Source organism: Mytilus californianus, unplaced genomic scaffold (assembly GCF_021869535.1).
Source record: "Mytilus californianus isolate M0D057914Y unplaced genomic scaffold, xbMytCali1.0.p SCAF_2, whole genome shotgun sequence".
NCBI lineage: Eukaryota > Metazoa > Mollusca > Bivalvia > Mytilida > Mytilidae > Mytilus > Mytilus californianus.
In genome coordinates, this window is record NW_026262668.1 from 31,061,610 (window position 1) to 31,069,780 (window position 8,171).

An 8,171-nucleotide genomic window follows, 5' to 3' on the forward strand; every position below is an offset into this window, starting at 1 on the left:
TCTTGTTTTGGGTCAGCATTGCCTGCCAAAACGTTTACTAGTATATGATCTTTAGTAATAAAATGCTATGCTTGTTTTGGGGTCAGTATTGCCTGCCAAAACGTTTATTATCTTTATTTCATATAATTACAACCGTATCTTGTTTTGGGTCAGTATTGCCAGCCAAAACGTTTATGATCTTTATTTCATACGATTGGGGTCTATATTGCCTGCTCTCCTGTCGATGCTGTCTTTACACATTATTCAGACTGTCATTGTGGACATTTGATAGGCTACCATTAAATTGTATTTTAAATTTTATGGCTCGGTTTAACTTCCTGTATGTATACATGAATTGTTCGTAAATCATGTTATGGTTTTTAATGTTGCCTATTTAATTGAAATTCGTAATTATTCAAATTATATTTATATATAAAAGGACTTTATGGTTTATCCCAATGATGTACTAAATGCTATATATGGTCTTTAGAGGTAAACCCATCACAAACTAAAGTTTTTATATTTAGCTAAACTGGTTATTAATTAAATGGGTATTTCTCTTTCGAGAAAAAATTGAGAGTATGTGTCAAAAGTTATAAATATTTACTCGGTTAAAATCTACATCATTTAACTTTCATCATGTTAATCGCAAGGTAAATAAAAATTATACGAAAAATCACTAAAAGCTGGAATATTATTTGAAAGATATTTTTCATTTTACAACTTTATTACGACCATATACAATATAAACCTTTTAAAATTTATTGCATTGGAATATCAGTATGTTCAGAATAAGTTCTGTAGCATGCCAGGAAGAAAATGAATATGAATTTATTTTATATATAGCAATATATTTATTTATTTATTTATTTATTTTTATTATTATTATTTTTTTTTTTCAATAGAAAAATCAAATTCCCGATGTATATTAAGTATATTTTTAGTGTAAATTAAAAGTCCCCAAGCTTATCAGTGTTGGATAAGTACGTTTGGTGGATTCCCGTTATTTTTATAGTGGTATTATCGATATAAATTATTACTATTAATATTGAATGGTGGTATTCACCAGTCATTAAATTTCTAAAAAGCTGTATATTCAAGATTATGACTAAAGCTTAACTTTTTACCGAATCATGAGTTACGCAAAATATTTCTAAAGTCTCATATCAATAATAACAAAAATAACTGAGAGTTAAAAAGGTCTACATTAGATACTTATTTACTAATTTCAGTTTAAAAACTTTTTCCTTAAGAAATTTAATAAATCTATGATCTTTATACAATTTTGATTTAATGTCAAGTGTAGTATGAGAATCAGTTGCTCATGATCCCATATAGAAATAGTCAGATATAAAACTTCGTATTTAGAAAGGATCCAGAGCTTCGCAAAAATGTACTTCTATTTTGTTTGAAGATTTAAGATTAAAGATAACGGTTAATTAATGTACTAATTGTCCGTACTATAATATTTAGGGGATACTATTATTAAATGTCTAGATGAAAGACGAAATATGAATTCTGAAACATACCGTTACTTTTATAAATTTTGACTTGGATGGAGAGTTGTCTCATTGGCACTTATTCTACATCTTCTTATATCTATTAACGACGATTATATTGTAATGTTATTGCTGTGGTCCTGCCCGGAATAAGATTTACACCTTAAATCATTTTTATCAGTAAGAGATAATTTAAAAGTAATATCTTGGTATATGATCATATGAACTTTTAATATTTCTGCTCAATGTGGAAACGTTTTACAAAAATAAAGTGTTATTTTTTTGGTGTACATGTATGTGAATGTTATGCTTGTAAATTTTTCAAATTATTGCGTAAACCCCTGAGGGTTTACGCAGCTCAGGGGTTTACGCAGTATATATTGGACGATGTCCGTAGTCTTTCGGAACACCGGATGTTATTCGGAATACATCTGTTCTTTCTATGACCACCTTTCATATACATGCGCAATAGCTTATTAATTGACCTGGAATAGGATCCCAGTTACGGCAACCAGTCCAGTACCCACGAATGTAGTTCTTAAAAAAAAAATATAACTTTTATTTAAAATGGTGTAGTGTTATTATTACACAAGTTCTGTAACTGAATATAGATTTATTTGAAAGGGTAGGCTTTCTAGTTTGAATTTCTGTAAAAAGTTTGATTTATTTAAATGTAATCTGGCGTCAGTGCATAGAGTAAATTGCCTAAATTCTAGCCTTTATTCTTCCCCGGAAGTAGACTGACTGACCCTGTTGTCAATCAAAACAATATTTTGCAACGGAATGCCGGTCATGAGGCACTGAGATTTCACTTAGAAACTTCGAAACCAATGCCTAACATGAAACAGAGATCCCAAGGTGGCTATCAAAATTATTTATTGAACAGCACCCCATTTATTTACTATGATTTTCAATGCGTTTCAATGGGGCAAATAATTGGGTCCCCGTTCCTGTCAGAGGGCATATATTGAACACTTCAATCTGCTTTTGTAAGCTTATTCTTGGAGTTACATGGATGAAATTTTGCTAGAGACTTCAAAATTCAATAAGGAAAACAATGATGTAATTATTTTTTAAATTTGAATTAAACTTTTTAAATTAAAATGAAATTTAAATTTATGAAATTTAAAAAAAAGTTTTTTTCAATTTAAAGTTTGCAAAGGGGTCACAGTAAGGTCATTTTGTTGGTAATATGTATTCATACACTTGTAAGTTAAAATGGAGGGATTTTTCAAAAAATATCAGCAAAAAATACTTGAAAAGGGCCACCTGGCAAGAAACAGCAAATGTCTAATTTGGGATCAGGGGACAACAAAAGATGGAAAATATGGGCTTATTTCTTTCCGGGATCCTATTTCTGGGACCTGGAAAAAGAAAAAAGCCCATAGATTCAGTTTTATGGTTTTTAATAATTATTTGATATTAAATGAAACATTTGACGCCAGCCACTTATGTCACATTACTTTAGAGCCGCATCACATAAACAACAACAGAATTTATTGTAAACACCGAAACTCTTGCCAGGGGCATGCCAATTTTCCTGATTGCCGCCTGGATTTATTTTTGGAAGATATTTAAGGGGTAAGGCTATAGCTTATATAGAGAATTTTTACTGAATGTGCAACAATTTTAAACTCTTTTTTAAAGATTTAGTGGTCCTTAAAGGGAAACTTCGCAAAAAAATGAAAAATTGAAATTATGTTCATTCTGTATAAAAAAGAACAAATTCATAAATATTAAAGTTTTATTCTGCTATATAAGAGATCACCATCGATTTTAAATTTAGAGTATCAATTCTCTGCATGCGACCATTTTGACATCTTCTCGGTTTAGAAACCACGATATATCTATAAACCACAAAGGACCAAAACCAGCAGTAACCTAACGTAGTCGTATTTTTTTAAAACATCGTTGGTCAAATAGCTAAAGTATGTATACGTTGTGAGATTTTAAATATTTTAATAAGGGCATTCCCGATTAGGTAAATGTAGATCGCTGTGGACGGACCAAGCTATATTAATCATGTAACAACGATAATTTTTGCTAAACATTGAAATATTCAAGGTTAATACCCATGATAATTTGTGAAAAAAGTAAGTACAGTGTTTGGTTTATACACTCGTTTTCGTGGGCCATATTTATTTATAAAATTATTTAATTGAAAGTAATACAGAATTTCGATGTTACAACAAAATACTCACCTATCTATTATAAAATTAAGCTTACGCAAAATAAAAAGATTCAGGTATTTTGCCAACATATTCCTCCCCAAATAATTAATGTTTTTATCATTCATACGAAATGTTGTTCACACCTGTAACGATGAACCGTGTTGGCTAAAATTCACTGAGTGAAGATCAAAAGAATAGAATTACAGAATGCTAATCTTTTAATTACCTTGAATTTAACCACGCATTCAACAGGTAGTCACTAAGTGTCACAGTACAATACACATTGTATTTACACAGTGCTAGTGGGAAATGTTTGCTAGACTGAAGTGAAAGCCTTTCAGGTAAGAATACAAACATGCATTTGTAAAACAATGTCAGTTATATATGTTTGTTCAAAATATCAATCGGAAAAAAAAATCATAAAAATATATTCTATTGTATGATTTACTTTTATTATTATAATCATATCAGAAATCCTTTAAATATAAATCGTACATATTAATTTTGAAAGTTGCACGGCTGATCACTTTACTTTCTTAATTATTAGTTGGTTAATAGCTACACCAAAAGTCGTCGATGCGCTTTAAATCGCGTTATTAGATGATTAACGAACAAGACTTACAATGAGATTTGTTCACTCCCGGCATGCAAAAAGACTTAAACTACGTCACATAAGTCAGGAAGTTCGAATAAATTAAATTATTAATTCCCAATTTTCTTCTTTATTAGTGTTCATATCCAGATAAAACTTGGTGAATATGTTTTTTATGGTATTATGAACATAATAAGATGAAAAGTAAAAAATCGCGAATTTTCCCTTTAAAAGGACCGTTAGTTAATTTTGTCTTTATCTTTTTCATCAGTAGATGAATGCAGCTATATCTTCTTTGACTTTGGAACTTTTGAAGTACAGCTTCTGGTAGGTATATTCTTCTTTGCTGGTACATGTATTACTCTCCCATATGAATGATCGTCCTTTATGCTTTTTACAAATGCAGCATCAAGTTTTGGATCAAGTTGTCCCTTTTGATATCTGTCTGTACATTTACTTTGTTCCTTTTCTTCCACATGATCCTTAATTTTCTGTCCGGTTTGTTGTAAATTTTTCTTTTTCCTTTCTGGAGTATTTTGGTAAACTTTGTTCCGTTCACACTCCCTTTGCATCTGGTCCAAGTGTTTTAATGAACCTTGTGATATTTTAAAACCAATACATTCTGCTTTTTGTCTCCAGGAATTAGCTATACCATTATTCAAAGTGTGAATTATTGCTGATGCCCTCCCTTCAAAATTTCTAGAAAAGTTCACATTCTTTGGTAAGGAAACACTTAGTGCTCTGTTAACAGCTTTACATTTTTGAGTGTTGAAATTAAATTTCATTTTCATTAATGCTTCCTCGCTAAGTTTCATTTTTAAAAGTTCCTGCATTATTAACTTGTCATTGTTATCCATATTCAGGTTGGTTAACTTATTCGCACCCAAGTACATGGATCTCAGCCACCAACAGTTTGAGTGTCCACCACCACACACGTATGAACTAGTGGAACATTTAGAGCAGTCACCAGTATAACAACGCACAGTAGCATCAAGCACTCTAGGTAAGCATTTTTTAATTTTTTCCACATTTCCAAAGTTTTCTTTCCACATTTCATTGAACACTAAGCTACATCTGGCTTTCAAATCTTGACTTAAAACTTTCTGTCCTTGTTTTTTCTTTTCACGTGTCGAACCAGGAAACATATTCAAACTAAAATTTGCAGAATTACTTTGCCGAAACTGTGAGCGTCCTAGATGAATTGGGTCAGCTTGGCGTTCAACTTTCCACAACGGGAGTAAAACTTTTAGTGCATCATTTATACCTTCTGCTCCACGTCCATCTCCATCTGTAACTGCATACTTTATCAGCACATTTTGCCTATCAACCTGAAGTCCAATTTCTTTACCCATGAGATATTCACTTAAAGGCGTGGTTGGCTTAACATTGGCTGTACATGTACCAGCATGTCCATCTGGACAGGTTACATCAAGTCCTTTCCCTTTAAGCCAAGCACCTGTCCAGCAAAGTTTATTGTGAAAAACTGATGCAACAATGAACTTATGGTCAGTGACTTGCTCACACGCCAAAGATATTGCCTGGGAAGCATTTTGTCCAGGTTTTTTTGTGCTCACTATATGCATACTGTTATAACGCGTGTCGATTGCTACAGGAATATGTGACGGCTCTTTTACACCACGAATTCTGTTAACTTCTTTCACAGTTTCAAGTTTTTTCTTCATATCATTGTCATTTAACTCTTTTATCTCATTAGCAACAACATTAGAATGCCTCTGCAGTGTTCTTTTAGTGGGTGGTGGTATATTTAATCCTGCAGCCATCAGAAATCTTCCTCTTTTTATTCCCATAGGAGTCTCCTGTAAGGCAGATGCAAACATGCGGTTTAACTCTCCAGGGTTAGGTCCAGGATTCAAAGTTTTAATTTCATCGTACAGATTAACACGTGGTGATGTAAACTTGCATCTTATACATTTATATATGCACTTTACACAAGATCCATACTTAATTTCCTTTGTCAGTTCAAAGTGCGGATTATCACATTTAATGTCTTGTAAAGTGTGAAGATTAAAAACTACATTCATCAATAGAGTAATTTTCTTCATTTTAACAGCTCTATATGTATCATCTTTAACATGGTTTTCATCGTGAGACTCAAATATAGCTTCTTTTTTCAGAATCTTCAAAGATTTTGGATGTGGACGTAATAACTTGGTGGATCCAGGATTTCCCTCGACATCTGGTAAACTGTAGGAGGTGCCGTCTTGACTGGTTTTAGCTACAAGTGAGAACTTCTCTGCATCTAGCCTCTTCCATTGTATATTAGATGAACTTAGCTTACTGTTTGAAGACTGTGTTTCATATTTTATCCCCTTGTTATGGGGTATGTTACCCGGTTTGAAGCAGGATTTACGTCTTTTCTTTTCACCTTTCATGTTAATTTACAGTACCATTGACTGATAATTTATGAAGAACTATATTTTCCTGCATTATTTATATCATTCGAAGATGCTGTCAGCTTCCATGACACAAGTTTGCCACTAATTGCTGACAGTGACACTCTTAGGGGGATTTACAGGTGCTGGACAATATGGTCTAAGATATCACGTGTGTGTACAGTAGGGCTTACATCTTATTGGATTACCACTAATTGCATTACCATATAAACCACAGCTTTTCATATATGATAAGGAACTTATTTGCCTTCATAAATATACATTTCTTGTAAGTTTTTAACTTTTAGCTCCTTTGCATATGTAGTTCTTATTGAAAAAAAGAAAGATTTTTTTTTTTTTAATTAAAAAAATAATTTAAATATTTTTTTTTTCATCAAAATTTACTTTTTACTAGATTTTCATACACAAAATGAATTTATCTACCATGTGCAATTTACAGAATGTAAATATCTTTTGAAATAAAAAAGTTTTGCTGATTTTAAGCATATTTACTTCATGAATTTATGATTTTAGCCGACCAATTTTCTGGTATTTGAGATGCTATAGATAAGGATCAATAACTCTGTAACTGTTGGATCAAATTTATTGAAACTTTGCACAATAACTACTGAGATGTATATCTTTATTTAAAAAGTGCAGTTTTAAGTCTGGAACAAAAATTAAAGTCTGACAGGAATAGGATCCCAGTTACGGCAACCAGTCCAGTACCCACGAATGTAGTTCTTAAAAATAAATTATAACTTTTATTTAAAATGGTGTAGTTTTATTATTACACAAGTTCTGTAACTGAATATTGATTTATTTGAAAGGGTAGGCTTTCTAGTTTGAATTTCTGTAAAAATTTTGATTTATTTAAATCTGGCGTCAGTGCATAGAGTAAATTGCCTAAATTCTAGCCTTTATTCTTCCCCGGAAGTAGACTGACTGACCTTGTTGTCAATCAAAACAATATTTTGCAACGGAATGCCGGTCATGAGGCACTGAGATTGCACTTAGAAACTTCGAAACCAATGCCTAACATGAAACAGAGATCCCAAGGTGGCTATCAAAATTATTTATTGAACAGCACCCCATTTATTTACTATGATTTTCAATGCGTTTCAATGGGGCAAATAATTGGGTCCCCGTTCCACCTGTTGAATAAGCATTAGCATTTTAAAGTTGCTATAGAGATATGTTACATATGATGCGAAATTTATTATGATGCAAGCTACTTTAATAAGCATTTGAATACTTCCTTGCACGCAATTATTATTACAAGCTGCTAATATTTACCTACATATATGCGTACTTATTTTGATTAGAGTCGAACGTTGAAACAAGCTGGTTTAGATATGAGATAAGATTTCATGTAAACAATGCGATTTATATTCGGAACGAATCGTTAAAACTAAAATCTATAAAAGAAGTATTACTAGCATTTCATTTAAGATTTTGAGTCTAGGGAAGATGTACTTGATGTACAAAGCAGGCTAATTCATTTTTTACATCGCGATGACCTTGGGGTCATTCAGAT

The 8,171-nt window shown here is 31.9% G+C and overlaps 1 long non-coding RNA gene across 1 annotated transcript; it reads left to right on the top strand.

Annotated features, from left to right (window-relative positions):
* The first annotated feature begins 4,503 nt into the window (after positions 1-4,503).
* LOC127729692 (uncharacterized) lies at positions 4,504-7,137 on the top strand. The gene is made up of 3 exons (XR_007994766.1): positions 4,504-4,568; positions 5,105-5,244; positions 6,377-7,137. It is a non-coding gene; the product is annotated as an uncharacterized LOC127729692 (long non-coding RNA).
* Positions 7,138-8,171: the final 1,034 nt, after the last annotated feature.